Genomic DNA, 7,916 nt, shown 5'->3' with positions numbered 1-7,916 from the left:
GGTTAAACTTCCACTGTAATCACCCTCTCCTTGTGTTGACTCGGCTGCAGCCCTTATCTGTGTTCCTGCAGGATGGGGGGAGGTACCTTTGGGCACCATAATCATATGATCTTGTTTTCATTCAAACTGCTTTTTTTACATTGTAGATTCCAGCACAATTAGGTCACTACAGTGCCTGTCTTTGAAATGTTCAACTCTCTTCATTTTTGCTATTACCTCCTTTCTCTCTATTCTAAATTTTCTCTCTGAAACATAATTGCAATTCTATAGGTAGTGGCTGCTTTCTGACACCTCATGTCACAAACTTAAGAGTTTAGTGTTATTTCTTTATTTTATTAGGCATCCCTATGTACTACAGAGTACCTTTCGCTATTCAACATCTACTTCTGTAGTTTTATTGCTGTCACTGGCTGATGCTAACACACGTTTTGCTGTGGTAAGTCTCACTCCAGACGTGTGGCTACATTAAATGAGGCTGGCATGATCTTCAGTGCATTGCTGAGTGAGGGCTATTGTAGGAACTTCTTCACTGGATGACACATTAAATCTGTGAGGCCTGTCTGCCCTCACAGCAGGATATAACAGATCCCACAGTTCTACTCAAAGTGACATCTCAATATCCTCACTGGCACAGATTAGCCTTTAGTTAATACTTAGCCCTGAACCACCACCTAAACGAGTTATTTATTTAATTGCAATTTATGGGGAGCTTGCTGTGCATTTTCTACCTGACAACAATGGCAATGCTTCTTCTTTATCTGCAAAGCAAGACGTTCTGAGTTTGGGAATGACACGATGTAAGTTAATTTTCTTTTTTACTAGAAATTGTGATCATTCACAAAAACACCAAGATATGCATCATGCATTTGGATTGATTGCAGTACAAAATTGTGGAGCAGTGAACTGGTTTATTTTGTACAAAGTTTATGAATAAACAGAAGCCATTTTTCACGAGTTTAACTTCATGGTAATGTTTAAACAAACAATAAGAGGACAGTCACTTCTCGGAGTCTTGTTAGACAAATAAGTGCTGAAGAACTAGAGCAAATGGTCTGTGCAACTTAACCCCTTAGCAACCTATATACACCCAATACACATGACAATAAATAAATCAAATCAAAATAATTCATATCTCCTGGGAGAGACAAAAAGCCAATACTCAATTTTGGAAATGTCCTTTCTGACCCTTGAGCCAGGGACAGGAGATACAGAGCAGAAGGGAAGAGAGGAAGAAGAGGAGAAAGGTAGGTGTTAAGGAGAACTGAGAAATGGCAAAAGGAAGAGAATACGGGAGTGAAGTAGTGAGAAGGAAAATGGATGAGAAGGAGTTGGGAATAGGGAGAGAAAGTTCCAAGGATGGGATGAAACATAAGTGAGTGGAAAGAGCTTAAGTACCGAAAATAATTCAGCATGATAAAATTCTCTCATTGTGAGGGTAGGAGGTAGGCTGGAAAGCATTCTCTCAGCAGAGGGCTGGGAAGGGACCAAGGAGGAGAGGATGACAGGAAGCCTAGCTATTAATCTCACTGAGGAGGGGAATTGAGAAAAGGGCTTGGGACCAATTATATTGCAACATTGTGCAGACTGGCAAGAGCTTAAAGGACAGAGGGCCTCAGCCGAGTTAGAAATTAGCCACATTTGTCTGACTGCCCCAACACACTGAACCAGTGTAGGCAATTGTTGGGCGTGCAGTAAGTTTGGCCAATTATATACAGGGAAGGTTGAAGCTATTGTCTTGCCACAAACCAGATTCCTTATCCAGATGCTTCATCTCTCTCCATGGCCATTGTCTAAACCAAAGTAAAACTAATCACAATATTGGAGTGCTATTTGACTCTGAGGTGAGCATCCAACCTCAAGTACTCTCTATCATAAGATCATTTACTTTCACCTATACAATATCACCAATTCCATCCCAATATTAGTTTATCTGCTGCTGAAACCTTCATATAGTTTGACATTAAAGACACTTCATGAAGCAGTGAAATAATCCCACAGCATCATAGTCTGCTCTCTCATTAGATACCCCTACTACTTATGGTGAATTTAATCTAAGGGTAACCACACCTCAGGCAGGGTTAAATTGAGAAGGCACTGCTATTAGCTGAATCTGTACTTTTAACATCGCTTTGTATTGTAGACTAGTCGACTGAGCTAAGTACGTTAACTAATAACTTGTGCGTTACAGCTAAATTTAACTATTCCAATGCACCTTTGGCCAGCCTCCCATAAGATACAGGAGCAGAATGAGGCCATTTGGCCCATCGAGTCTGCTTCACCATTCGGTCAAGGCTGAAATATTTGTCAACTGCATGCCTTCTCCCCGTAATCTTTGATCCTCTTACTAATCAAGAAATCTCTCATATTGTACTCGCTGTAAGATTCAGATCATCCAAATCTCTGCAGTCTGTATCCTAACTAACATCAAGTCCCATTCACCCATCACCCCTGTCTTGGTGATGCAAGCTCCTGGTTCAGCAGCCTTGTTTTCAAATCATGGTGTAGCACCACCCATCTCAGTATCTGCAATGTTTTCAAGCCACAACCATCCCTAACCAGCTGGGAACAATGTTCTCCTTCAAATCTGGCCTCTCCCACATCCCTGATTTTAATTACTTCATCAGTGTTGCACATGCTTATCACTTCCGGTCGCTTAACCTTTTAGCATTCCCACCTGAACTTTTGCCTCTCATATTTCTCATTTAAGACGCTCCTTAAAGATTACTTCTTTTACCAAACTTTTAGTCAGCAGTCTAACTTCTGTGCTGACTCTGATCTCCAACATCTGCAGTCCTAAGTTTTTCAATTTATGTTGAGAGACAGCTAGGTTTTACATTGGAGGCTCTGATCAGGTATTAAAGAAACGTCTGAGCTCTGATGAAGAGTCATCTATACTCAAAATGTTAGCTTGCTCTCTCTCCATGAATGCTGTTTGACCCACTATGATTTCCGTACAGATTCCAGCATCTGCAGTACTTTGTTCCTAACTTCTATCAATCATTGTCAGAAGGTGTTGCGCTGGAAAAGCACAGCAGGTCAGGCAGCATCCGAGGAGCAGGAGAGTTGACCTTTCAGGCATAAACCCTTCATGAGGAATATGTGTGTGTGTGTGGTGGTGATGATGTTGGGGGGGATGGGGGGTGCATCCAAGGCCCCAAAGGATCTTTCCACATCCAGCAGAGATTTTCCTGCACACCCAAACACTTCAGCTACTTTGTCTGTTGCTCTCGATGTGGTCTCCTCTACATTGGGGAGACAGGATGCCAACTTGCGGAATGTTTCAGGGAACATCTCTGGGACACACGCACTAAACAATCCTGTGGCTGAACACTCCAACTCCTACTCCCACTTCCCTTTGGCCAAGGACATGCAAGTCCTGGGCATCCTCAACAGCCAAATGCGAGCCATCCAACGTCTGGAGGAGGAATGCCTCATCTTCTGCCTTGGGACCTTCCAACCACACAGGATCAATGTCAATGTCACTAGTTTACTCATCTCCGCTCCCCCACCTTATCCCAGATCCAACCTTCCAATTCGGCACCACTCTCTGAACTGCTCTACCTCTCCATCTTCCTTCCCACCTATCGCCTCCACCCTCCGCTCCAACTTATCGGCATCACCCCCACTTTCATCTAACTATTGCATTCCTAGGCACCTTCCCCCGAGCCTCATCCCTCTCCCATTTACCTCTCAGACCCCTGGGGGCATCCCTCCACATTCATGGCGAAGGGCTTATGCCCGAAGTGTCGTCTCTCCTGCTCCTCGGATGCTGCCTGACCTGCTGTGCTTTTCCAGCGCCACACTTTTTGACTCTGATCTCCAGTATATGCGGTCCTCACGTTCTTCTATCAATCATTGTCAAATTATATTTGAGATTGCTCCTGCAAAGTGTCTTGAAATATTCTATTGTATTAAAGGTGTTACATGTATGCAAGCTTTTGTTGGCACTTCTACATTTCTAAAAACAGAATCACTTACCACCTTTAAAATATGCTATATAATACTTTGTTCAGTAGATTAGGTTAGATTCCCTACAGTGTGGAAACAGGCCCTTTGGTCCAACAAGTCCACATCGACACTCCGAAGAGCAACCCACCCAGACCCATTCCCCTACATTTACCCCTGCACCTAATATACAGGCAATTTAGCATGGCCAATTCACCTAACCTGCACATCTTTGGATTGTGGGAGGAAACCGGAGCACCTGGAGGAAACCCACGCAATGTGCAAACTCCACACAGACAGTTGCCCGAGGCAGGAATTGAACCCGGGTTCCTGGCGCTGTGAGGCAGCAGTGCTGACCACTGAGCCACCATGCCGCCCCTAACATGGCAGTTAAGATGTACCTTTGTTTAATACCTTATCTGAAGTTCCAATGTACAATTTAACTGTGTCATAACATAAATTTTAAAAATAGGAGGATCCTAGTTAAATTCTGGAGGTCAGAGTCAGCACAGATGGGAGCCAAAACATACAGTAAACTTAAGATACTGAATCTCTGACAATACGCAAGATAAATGGATGTGAATTACACCCATAATTGTAATACTTTCCGCAGCAGGACAATCCAGGTTGTCTACTTTAACTGTTGCACGACATATTGTACTCCAATCTTTTATTTCCATCGACCATTATCATCTGATCAATTCAAGCATTCATTTATTTCTTGTCATCATAGATAGCTTCAGTTCTGAAACAAAATAATTAGTACAGATTAACATGATGTGACTGGATCTATTTAAGGAGCACCACTGTGGCTCAGTGGTTAGCACTGCTGCCTCAGAGCGCCAGGGACCCAAGTTTGATTCCAGCCTTGGGCGACTATCTGTGTGGAATTTGCACATTCTCCCCCTCTCTGCGTAGGTTTCCTCCCACAGTCCAAAAGTGTGCAGTTTAGGTGAATTGGCTATACTAGATTGCCCATAGTGTTCAGGGATGTGTAGGTTAAGTGCATTAGTCAGGGGTAAATACAAGGTAGGGGGAATGGGTCTGGGTGGGTTACTCTTCGATATGTCAGTGTGGATTTGTTGGGCTGAAGGGCCTGTTTCCACACTGTAGGGATTATATTAAAAAAAAGTATTACAGAACTATTTATTGCATGGGACCTCCCTAGTTCCTTAAATAGATCCAGTCATATCATATTAATGTGTACCTGGCCAACAATGTTCATGTGATTGGTGGAGACATCACCTCTGAGACGTGCACTTTACAGGTGTGTTTTTAAATTTCTAGAACTATTTTTATAAAGCACCACTGTTTTTCACCTTGCTGAAGCAATTGTTATAAACCCCAGATGATGTGCAGCTTGTCCAACAATAATAACTAGCGTTTAGCATCTTTAATGTCATAAAATGCCAGAAGGCATTTCAGAGAAGCCACATTAGGAGTCAAATAGGCAACAGTCCAAACATTTGATTGAGGGAGGTTTGAAGGAGAATCTTAAAGGAGCAAAGAGAAATGGAGAGATTTCCAGCGTTAGAATCTTGGTGAAGCCAAAGATACAAGCAGCAATGCTGAAACAATTAATATATGGGATGCTCAAGAGGCCAAAGTTAGATAGGGACAGATATCTGAGGATTATAGCCTGCAGGAGATTGCAGGAATAGGATAGTGGAAGACTATAGAGGGATTTGAAAATAAGGACGGGAAGTTTTAAGTTGAGGCATTGCTTAATTGGGGATCAGTGTAGATCGAAGAGCTTCTGTGCAGAAAATCCATCGAATTCAGCACCGCCTTCCGAATCCATCGAATTCAGCTTCCTAACCTGCAATCTTCTTCCTGACCTCTCCGCCCTCACCCCAGTCTGACCTATCACCCTCACCTTGACCTCTTTCCACCTATCACATTTCCGACGCCCCTCCCCCAAGTCCCTCCTCCCTACCTTTTATCTTAGCCTGCTGGACAAACTTTCCTCATTCCTGAAGAAGGGCTTATGCCCGAAACGTCGATTCTCCTGTTCCCTGGATGCTGCCTGACCTGCTGTGCTTTTCCAGCAACACATTTTCAGATCAGTGTAGATCAATGAGCTCAGGCATAGACATATGGAATAATATGGATTAGGGATAGTCAACATGGCTTTGTGTGTGGGAAATCATGTCTCACAAACTTGATTAAGTTTTTTGAAGAGGTGACCGAGAAGCTATATGAAGGCAGTGCAGTAGGCATTGTCTGCGTGGACTTTAGCAGACCTTTGAATAGCTTCCGCATGATAGACTGGTTAATAAAATTAAATCACATGGGATCCAGGGAGAGCTAACCAATTGGTTACAAAATTGGCTTGACTGTACAAAACAGAGGGTGGTGGTAGAGGATTATTGTTCAGACTGAAGGCTTGTGACCAGCGGTGTGCCACAAGGATCAGTGCTTGGTCCACTCTTGTTTATCATGTACACAAACAATTTAGATGAGAATATAGGAGGCATGGTTATTTAGTTTGCGAATGACACAAAAATTGATGGTATGGTGGACAGTGAAGAAGGTTATCTATGAGTTCAATGGATCCTGATCAACTGGGCCAGGAAGCCAAGGAATGGCAGATGGAGTTTAATTTAGATAAACGCAAGGTGTTGCATTTTGATAAGACAAATCAGGGCAGCACTTGCACAGTTAATGGTAGGGCCCTGGGGAATGTTGTCGAAAAGAGAGATCTGGGGTGCAGGTACATATTTGCTTGAAAGTGTTGTCACAGCTAGATCGGGTGGTGAAGAAGGCATTTAGCACACTTGCCTTCAATGGCCAGAGCAATGAGTACCGGAAATGTCATATTACAGCTCCAAAAGACACCGGTAAGGCCACATTTGGAGTACTGCCTACAATTCTGGTCTCCTTGCTCTAGGAAGATTGTTATTAAACTGGAAAGGGTGCAAAAAAGATGTACAAGGCTGTTACTGTGACTGGAGGATTTTGAGTTTTAAGGAGAGGCTAGAAAGACTGGGACTTTTTTCCCTGGACTGTAAGAGACTGAGGGGTGGCCTTATACAGGTTTATAAAGTCAAGAGGGGAATAGATAACATGAATAGCCAAGTTGTTTTCCTTAGGATAGGGGAGTCCAAAACCTATAGGGCATAGGTTAAAATGAGAGGGGAAAGATTTAAAAGGGATCTGAGGAGCAACTTTTGCATGCACAAGGTGGTGTATATATAGAACAAGCTGCTCGAGGAAATGGTAGAGGTGAGTACAATGTGACAGCCACCTGATGAATGAGCAGCACTCTGAAAGCTTATACTTCCAAATAAACCTATTGGACTATACCTTGGTGTTGTGATTTTTAATCTTATTACACCATTTAAGACATTTGGACAGGTACATTGATAGAAAAGGTTTACAGGGATATGGGTCAAATGCAGGCAAGTTGTATTAATTCAGTTTAGGAAACCTGGTCTGCATGCATGAGTTGGGCCAAAGTGTCTGTTTCTACCTTGCATGGCGTTATGCAAGACCAGCCAAGACTGAGTGAAATAGTTGAGTCTACAGTTAATAAAGACATAAACAAGAGTGTCAGCAACAGATGAGCCGAGATGTGTGAAACAGGAAGATGCAGCTATGTTGAGTGGCTGAATGGTTAGCACTGCTAACACACAGTGCCAGGGACCCAGATTTCATTGAACTCTCAGGCAACTGTCTGTGTGAAGTTTGCATCTTCTCCCTGTGTCTCTGTGAATCCCCTCCAGGTGCTCTGTTTTTTATTTCCCCCAAGTCCAAAGACATGCAGTTTAGGTAGATAGGTTATGCTAAATTGCCCATAATTACCAGGGATGTGCAGGCTAGATGGAATCGCTATGGTCAAACATAGGGTTACAGGATTGGGGTAGGCAGGTGGATCTGGGTGGGATGGTCTTGTGACGGTTGGTGTGGGCTCAATGGTCTGTTTCCATACTGTAGAGATTCTTTTTTTTTGGAGGGAGACCTCTTGTTTA

Source organism: Chiloscyllium plagiosum, unplaced genomic scaffold (assembly GCF_037043375.1).
Source record: "Chiloscyllium plagiosum isolate Xiang-an unplaced genomic scaffold, Cpla_swu_hap1 HiC_scaffold_31, whole genome shotgun sequence".
In the NCBI taxonomy this organism is placed as follows: Eukaryota; Metazoa; Chordata; class Chondrichthyes; order Orectolobiformes; family Hemiscylliidae; genus Chiloscyllium; species Chiloscyllium plagiosum.
Note: the sequence above shows the minus strand (reverse complement) of the source record.